The following is a 9,985-nucleotide window of genomic DNA, read 5'->3' on the forward strand; positions in this document are numbered from 1 at the left end:
ACGTATGTCATGATTCGTGCATATAATTTTAATTTCCACTGTATTTATTGAATAAGACATCAACATCCCAAGGCATTTTAGAACTAGACATGAATATTTAATAAATAACTAGTATGTAAGTAGTATTAGCCTGGTTTGAGTAATGAGCAATACTGATGATGGTAAAACTTGAGAAAATCTACTTAAATATATAACAAGCTGATTTGTTCTCAAAATATAGTATTTAAATGTCGGTTATTATTAGAGTTTTCTATGTGACTGTGTTTTATACAGGAGGGATACAGGAGAATTCATTACTACGCATAACACTAGCCATAAGTAATAAGCATTAAAATTAAGAAAATACCTACATAAGTTACACAAAAGCAAATTAATAACAATGCAAATATTCGCTTATGTTTTAACAGTTATACATGCTTTTTCAGTCTTAACAAAAACTGATGATCTTGATAAGAACTAAAGATTGATAAATTGTATGTAATTAGTAATGATTATATCACTGAAAGTTAGTGCTGTATACAAAATGTGGGTCGCTAAAATGCTATATTTAAAAACCAATGCCGCATATTTATTAGTTTTAGTATGGAAAATATACACATATAATATAATTTTCATGCTAGAATTTGAAACGATAAAAAAACTAGGCCTCCAATATTTGGCGAGGAATCCCAAGACTTTATATTCTATTCCTCAGATCTAAAGTTCAATTTTTGCTTTAAGTCTAAGTTTTTAAGCACAGAGTTGCCGGAACTTTGTGCACTATCGTTAAGGCCCATATTTGTGTTGTGAAATATACATTTTTAAATAATGTTTGTTATCTTCACAATACTTTTTATAAGTTTTTGATTTATAGAAGTTTTAAACTATCCAGGATGTGCTAATATGGCAAAACTTCATTTTAATTTTTATTGATAGATACGTAATTAGTTTTATATTTGTTTAATCGAGTATACTTGGCGGAAAACAACAAAAAATACATTATGAGTGCCGATCTGCGAATATGGCTGGAAACTGACTGCCATTATTTTTATATTTTGTATTGCAAAAAACATTGTATGATTTACAAAAAGAAGAAAATCTGTAAAATATAAGGTCCGCCTCTATTCCAGTATCCCGGCATTTTTATTTGTTGACAAACTGCAATCTTGCTCTCTTTTGGCTTAAGAATTTATTTCCATATGTAATAATTGTATAGCCTTTTAAATTTTGTGTACTCCTTGAATACAATTACAAATAATTCAGTTTCAATTAAGCGAAATAATTGTTCTGATTACATTTAAGCAAACACGATTCACTTCAGCTGAATATGATCAATAAATTAGTTACTTAAACTAAATAGACTTACATAATTGAAAATGAGTTATGTTAAAATGAGAATGTATAATTGAACAACATAGCACTGTTTAGTTCTCATATTATGAAAGAGCACAGGCGAATCGATATAAAATTTGTGTCAATTCATTGCGCATTTTCGCCAGTATATTATTAACAAATAATGTTTACTATATTTTTTGGCTAATCTTGAAATCTAGAAAATTATATGTTAACTAAAGTAGTTGCTATTATTTAAATACCCGATTAAGCCGATAATTTGTTGTTTTGAAACTAAGCGAAGTGTTTGTAAGCTTAAGACTTATGACATATGTTCATTCAATTTTAACTTTTTAGTTACTTATACACATAACATACACACATCATCTATTTACATATAAACCCGTAAAAAACGCTCATATAATAATAGTACATATTAATGTCTGCCCAATTTAGTACATTGACAACCATAATATTGATGAAATAGGAAAGAAAAAATCAGAGCAGTATTAGATTTTAGCTGAAGCCTCCATGATGGGGGTAAGTAGGATATAGTTGAAAATGGTGATTCATGCAGCGTTATCTTCACACTAAATTCACCACATCAAATTAATATAACTAATATAATGACAATTGGTTGCCGAGTTACCAAGAAATTTATCAGATACAGGTGCATTTCTTTGACATGGTTGGCATTATATGGCCAAGTCTGAAACACTGGTACGATAAATATTTTATTTTATTGAATAGATATTGACTAAAAAATATGTGCGTTTGTAACTTACACACATGTTGAGCTCTTACAAATATACCTATGTGGCGTTGTTGGTTACAATCATATTATTTGTACACATCCAAAAGCATACAGAAAATGTAATAACAAAACATCTTTGTTTAATAGCTTTAGCTTTTACCTTTAGGGTTAACAAGTGAAGCAAAAGCAACGTAAAAAATATGGGAAGCGGCACTAAGTGTTACTTTATTAAATGAACAGTGACAGTTTATTGTAAATTTTAGCAAAAAATAGTAAGTTTAAGGAGTTAGGAGAAGCAGGTGCTCGATATATTAGGGATTTGAGGCAGTTTAATTAACAAATTGTTAAAAATATAAGTTGGAGTGTCCCTTGGAGGGCTAAAACAAACAGCTATTCAATGGTTTCCTTTTGATTTCGTTCCTGATTTGAGTGTGAACGCAAAATTATGCTGCGAATAATAAATAACAATGCTGTAATATACATTTATGAAAAATGAAAACAAGAATTGTATATATATATCTTTATTTTTTTTTTGCAAAACTATAAGAATATACATTATTTAAGCAATTTTGTAAAATATATATATATAAATGAATTAACCTAAAGTTTTTTTATTTCCATTTCGATATATTTGGTTTATTTATTTTCGTTTTTCGGTCCATCCATTATTATCACATTTATTGTGTGTTTTTTTGTCACTCATAAATGAAATGAATTGCAGTTTTTGTATATTCTGAATGGTAACATTTTTTTAACTTAAAACCGTTTAGCGGCGATCACACCGAACACAAAAAAATATCAATAGGTTTCTAATAAATTCAAGAAAAAAATTAATTGTGGCATTTTCCATAGGCATGCCATTAATTACCCATAATTTTATCATTAGTGGACTTTTTTTTACAAGTGGTTATGTGAAAAACCAGCTCTGTAGTTACTTTAGCAATCATAAAATTGTGAATGATATCCGCCTAGCTAGACACTAATATCTCTTGCTAAGTTTAATGAATGTCGAAATAATGTCCTTGTTGTTTCGTCCAGATAAATTAAGTTGACATTTTTTCAGAAAATAGTAGAAACCATAGCCGCAATACAGAAAGTATGGGAAAAGCAGAAACACTGCGCAGTTGATAAATTATACATTCCTATTGTTGGGTTTATAACCATTCGGATTTTTAATTGTAGTTTAGAATAGACAAAAAAATTTTTCAAAATAAAACAATTAATTGTAAATTTGCGATAATTATTTGAAATTGAATTTACTTGGGAATTTACCGTAAAATTACACTAAATGAAATTATAACATGTAAATATATTTCAATGGTGCGTTAGTTTAGCATAAATTGTTTTGGATTTTAAGATGCACGAATATTAAACAAAGTTATCCCAATTTCGTTGCAATTATGAGATGTACAAAATTTTATTATAAAATGCATGTTGTGTGCAAACGTACGCATGTGCGACGTATGCAAATACTTTTTTTATATTTTTATAGCTTCAAAGCATTTATTTTGCATTATTTATTTGTTTTATTTGCATTGAAATAAAAGGACGTATGAATTTTTGTATACTTTAAATCTATACCCAGGTCTTAGTTGTTTTAATAAGGAAATATCAATTATCCAGAGGAATACTCAAAATTTAATACATACTTATGTGCATACCCCCGAAATATACATACATATATAAATGGTAGTGAGTACTCAGTTTTACATAGTTGTAACTGACATACTTGATGCAATGTCGCCATTTGACACGAAAATGCATTTAAATTCAGACATTCTAACATATTCAACTAATAAATGTAGAATAATGAATTAAGAATTATAATAAAAATATATGGAAATTTGTGTATTAGAGGTGTTCTTATTTTCTTGAGCGATTCATTCTAAACACAAAGCAGTTTGAATATAGGATCAACAGAATTTAATTTTTTTACATATGCAATGTGTTAAATTCTGCTAACTGTACTACGTTTACTTTTTCACCTATTAAAATACATGCGAAAATACTGGTATATAAATTTGACGTTGATATGTTGGATTTGTATGCTTATACTTTCCCAAATATAAATAGGATTTAATTTAGTGAAATGTAAAGATCTCTCAATGGGTACTCCGATTGTAGGAAAATAAGAACACTTGTAATCTGCATTTATGTATATGTACATCTATTTAAATAACAGGCATGCATAAATGTATAATAAATTGAAAACTTATGAAAATACCACTTGCTTTAATTCATTTGCTTAAGATACTGAGATATGATTCAATTATTATTATTAAAATAAGGAACAAATCATGGAAATTTAATTTAACTTAATATGGATCGCTGATGTAGTATATTACGCGATTTATCGATATTAAAAAGAAATTACTAAATAATCAATATACATAATACTATTAAGAAACTATAACATATGAATTTAGCGATGAAACGAAGTGAAAGTTATTATGGTAAAAGAAAAAAATAAACTAATAATTTGTAGAACGTAATTCAATATACTTATATACATATACACTTTAAATTGTACAGAGTTTTGAATCAAATTAATTTAAAAGTCTCATTAGGAAGCAACATTAACCAGTTGGAGAAAATAATATGAAACAGAAATTAAATTAGGATCATTCATAGTATTAAGTTTAACTCATGAATATGAATATAAACGATTGTTATGTAAGCGGATAATAAAGGAAATACATTTTGGCAGAAAACTCTATGATTTCATATGCTGAAGAATTTAAAACAGGTGCAATCAAGAATTTAGTCACAATATTTTACTATATCAACAACGTAATATTTTAATCTAATCGCATGGTCGTTGTGGTCGCGAAGTTTGCCAAGGTCTATGCCTAACTTGCAAAAAGTGAATCAGATCATTATGTTGCATGACACACATTTCAATATATGCAATATCATATATGTTAACTTCATTTAACCCTTACCCGCCGGATGTTCAAAAACTTAATTTAAGGAATATGGGTTCTAGGGGAAGTAAACACCTGATTTTAACCATTTTTGGTACAGACACATTATTAGAAGAAAAACATGCTCTTTTAATTTCTATCAAATATCTGAGGGATTTATCGATATTTTCGTTAAAGAAGTATTCATTGACATTGAGATCTTCATGTTCGATATTTGGGGCCTTGAAAAGTTATAGTCCGATGTAGACAAATTTTAAATTTTATTTGTTAAATTAGGTTTATAACCGATTTCACGCATTTTCATGATTTATAATGGGAGACTAAAAGGAATGTGTGTGGTAAGTTTGGTTGATATGCAGTAGCTCACAGCCAAAGTGACGCAACCGTACATGAAATACTAAAGTAAGTATATAGTTCCAAATAAGCCTACTTTGCACAACTCCAAATATGTGCTTCGTATCTTTATCTTGATAGTACCGAAAGTTAACAAAAGTATTTAATTTCGCCGCATTTTGTAGCAAATTTCCTTTCAAAATGTCCAATTATACACTCTTGTACATATTACAATCGATGAATTCCGAATTCCCGACACCAGAAGACGACATGCATCCCCACACCATTACAAACTCTCCATAATGTTTTACGGTACTACGTAGATTTTGCGGTTATACTTCAGCAATTGGTTTTGTATTCCAGAAGCTTGCAGGCTTATATAACTGTTAGTGTGCAACCTTCAACCTCGCACTTCGAATTTTAGCATTGATGTATGGTTTATTTCGGGGTGTGCAGCCATTTAAATCAGCTTCTCTGAGCATTCTTCTAGTGGTTTTGGGATGACTGTTCTTTCCAAGGATTTTTTTCCACTTCGTTCATTCCAAAGTCGAGGTTGATTTATGTTATACAGCATGATGACAACTGATGTTACTTTTAAATGTAAAATTAAGTGGTGATAATCCAGGCAATTCCAATGATTATAAAATTCGTTTAGGATAGTTGGCTACGTCATCCTAATTAGTTTATGTGTCAGCTCTCCTGTAACGAAATTCTAAATTGTCGCATTGACATCAACGACATCTTTGTTTTTTGCGACCAATATTGGTCGTTCACTTAGCCAATTATGGGTATTATATTGTTGTTTTATGTCCGGAAAGTGACAGAAGAGACAGAAATATGTTTGAAATGTTATTAATCCATCGAGGTGTCAACTGTGACCTTAACAATTCCAATATCTAGCAACTGCTTCTACAATCGCAGTTTGATCTTGTTGCAAAAACACTTGTATGTATAAATAAGTGCTTTTTTATGCGCCGTACTTCCCAAATTATCAACTTGCATATCTGGAGAATCTTCGCTATAGCGCTATTTTTGGCGAAATTGCAAATTGTTGTTTCGTTGATTTGCAATTTGTTTGCCTACTAACAGGTTGCCAAGTTGCCCCTATTCCCGTTATGCTTTGATAGTGAAAATGAGTGAAATCGTTTCAGGATTTTCCACGGTCCTCATATACAATATATGATGATTTTCGTTATTCTATTCTTCTTAATGAATATATGGGCCAGTATTATGTGTAATATCTTAATAAAATTACATCAATAAATTCCGAGAGTATAAAATGTTCGGTTGCACCCAAACATAGCCTTTCCTTAACAATTGTACAATGACAAAAATATTTTAACAAAGCAACAATGACTACATTCAAAATATTAGTATTTTTTGTTTTCTATTTTTTTTAAATTTTGTTGTCAACTCATATAAAGTTCTGTTATTGCAATCTTCCGCGCAATTTTTCTATATTTACTTACTTTCTAAACCTTTCTTGGCCATTCTCGAATATTTCAAGACTAAAATTAGCCAGATCGGTGTGGCAGTTCTCGATTTTTTGCGAGACTAACGAACAGCAAATCGTTTTTATATCTATAGAATACAAATTGTTTGTATGGGAGATTAGAAAAATTTGAATTTTAGACTTTTTCAGGCAATTTTTTTAAATTTTCTCTCCGTAAGAACCATCCTCAATCCCTCAATACACACAAAAAAGAGTTAATGAAATAGGTCCAGCCGTTTTCATGCTATGTCGTGACAACGGAAAACGCGTTTCATTTTTATATATATAGATGAGTAAATTAATTTTATTTGCGACACGCTTTTCAAGAACATAACATTAAATGATATGCCGAATAGTTAAATGATATGCCTTGACTCAGTTTCACCAATAACGCGACGTGGCGTTGACTTTTTCCGTTTTTATAATATTTAGGACTAACTCGCACCCTTCAATACTTGTTTGGCGGACCATTTTGAAATATACTTTACAAATGACAATACAGTAGAATCCGTTTATTATGACTCCGCCTATATTGACCAACTGGTTACTATGACGTAATTACTCTACGAAGTTTGGTTTTCATATAAAATTCTTTATAAAAAAGTCGGATGTAATGACTTCGCTTACAGTGACATGTCGCTTATTATGACCCATTTTTAATAAATTATGTCCGGTTAGAATGACTGACAACTGATTCTTTACACCTCCGGCAATGTTCGTTGATTCCCGACGCCGTTCGACACGTGGTCGTTTTGACGCTTGACGGTCACGCATTGTTTTTTGTTTGTTACTGTGAAAAAATGTCATCACAACGACGTAAAGCATTTACAATTGAGGAGAAAGGTGCAATAATATGTAGATTAGAAAATAGAGAATCTAACTCATGTCTCGCAAAGGAATTTGGCGTGGGTCATTCGAAAATCTCAATGATTTTTAAAAACAAGAACCGCATTAAGCAATCGTTCAATTCAAATGTTTTGAAACCGAAGGGGCTTCGAAAATCACAAGAAAATGTTGATTATTAATTCAGTGGTTTAAAAACATGAGAAACAAAGGAATACCTGTCAGCGGCCCTATGCTACAGGAAAAGGCAAATGGTTTTGCCGCGCGTTTTGGTATTATCGACTTCAATTGTTCTGCAAGCTGGATCAGTCGTTTTAAAGTTCGACATAACATTGTGGCGGGATAAATTGTCGGTGAATTTCTCTGTTGATCAAAATTCAACTACAAACTGGTTGATATCTGTGTGGCCGAATTTACGAAGACAATTTTCTGATGATGAGATATTTAATGCTGGAATTTTTCACAAATTAATGCCGGATAAAACTTTAAAATTTAAAAGTGAAAATTGTAGTGGAGGTAAGTAGTCGAAAGATAGAATAACTGTCATGGTAGCAGCTAATATGAGTGGCACAGAGAAAAAGAAATTGCTCATTATTGGAAAGTCACAAAAACCAAGATGTTTTAGAAGTGTCAAATCATTACCTGTCGATTATGCTAACAATCGTAAAGCTTGGATGACGTCAGAACTTTTTGAAAAATGGCTTCGTGATTGGGATCGTGATTTGGTGAAGAAGAAGAAGAAAAATATTCTATTGCTGGTTGATAATTGCCCGACGCATCCAAATGTTACTGATGTATAGTCTATAACACTTTCTTTCCTTCCGCCGAATACAACATCAATACTGCAGCCAATGAATCAGAGAATAATACGATCACTCAAAACGAATTTTAGGAAGAACCTTGTGCTCAAATTGATTAACTGTCTTGATGCTAATGAAAACAACTCTTCTACAAAAATAACGGTGCTGGATGCAATTCTGATGGTTAATGATGCCTGGAATAAAATGTTACAAAGTATCATTCGTAACTGTTTCAAACATGGTGGATTCACGATAGCGTTCTACTCACATCCGAAGAACCCACCAATGAAAATATCATACAGAACATTAGTGCTAAGAAACAACTCGAAAGTGATGGGGAAGAAGAAGTCGAAGAGGCATTAAAAGCTGCAGAATTATTATCATGATTTGTTCACAGCAATATTGAAAATGATACTTTGACCATAGCTATGTCTTCTACACACAATAGTATTAGAGACTGTTTTTACAATAAAATGAAAAACACAAAAGCAGACAAAAATTACAGATTACGTGTAATTTTGATTTTGATTTAATATGTATGTATACATATTTAATTACTATGTTTCTGTATTAAAATACTTAAGTACATACATATTTACATAAAACAAGTTTTTCATTTCACTAAACGCTTTGTATGACGTCCGCTTATTATGACATGTTTGTCAATTCCTTTCGATGTCATAATAACCGGATTCTACTGTACTAAAATGTTAAAAATTGTAAAGATTATTCCAGGATAGTTCACATTTATAACAGTACTAGCAGAGCCGGCCACACGTTTTTGTGGCAAGGTATAAATTGAATTAAGTTGGTCCTATATTGGTTTCGGCGACGATATTGATTACTCGAGGTTGAATAATGTTACGCAGCAGGATGACAACTCACACTACTTTTAATTGTAAAGTGAGTGGTGATAGTAAGGCAATTTTAAATAGTTTGGGATAATTGACTACGTCATCCTGGTTTGAAGCTGTGACAACTCTCCTGGACCGAAGTTCTAAATTGTCGCATTAGGATCATCGATATCTTTGTTTTTTACCACCTATATAATCATTCAATCAGTCATTTATGGTTATCATATTGAGGTTTCATGTCAGGAAAACTTCTCTTTCGATTCAATGAAGTGACAGAAATCTGTTGGAAATATTATTAATCCATCGAGGTGTCATCTGCGACCCTACCATATGCAACTGCTTCTACAATAGCAATTTGATATTGTTACAAAAACACTCATATGTTAGTTGTTAATCGGTGTTTCTTTATGTGTCGCCACAAATTAAATGATTTTAGGCATGCGATTAGCCCGTCAGTAACAGTTGATCCAGGAATAATTTGAAGAGTCTGGCGTAAATCACCTACTAACAGAATCCTGGCCGAATATATAGGTCAAATTGTGTGTTATCTTAATAAAATTACATCAATAAATTGCGAGAGTATAAAATATTCGGTTGGACCCGAACTTAGCCTTTCCTTATTTGTTTCAAATTGTTTTGGGCTATCGACACAACTTTATACAATTGAACAATAA

At 31.0% G+C, this 9,985-nt stretch overlaps 1 long non-coding RNA gene across 1 annotated transcript; it reads right to left on the bottom strand.

The window, feature by feature from the left end:
• Positions 1-3,183: 3,183 nt before the first annotated feature.
• On the bottom strand, positions 3,184-9,595 carry LOC128923153 (uncharacterized). Its single transcript, XR_008472192.1, has 2 exons — positions 8,300-9,595; positions 3,184-8,212 (listed from the first exon to the last, which is right to left on the bottom strand). It is a non-coding gene; the product is annotated as an uncharacterized LOC128923153 (long non-coding RNA).
• Positions 9,596-9,985: the final 390 nt, after the last annotated feature.

The sequence above is a fragment of the Zeugodacus cucurbitae genome, chromosome X (assembly GCF_028554725.1).
Source record: "Zeugodacus cucurbitae isolate PBARC_wt_2022May chromosome X, idZeuCucr1.2, whole genome shotgun sequence".
In the NCBI taxonomy this organism is placed as follows: domain Eukaryota; kingdom Metazoa; phylum Arthropoda; class Insecta; order Diptera; family Tephritidae; genus Zeugodacus; species Zeugodacus cucurbitae.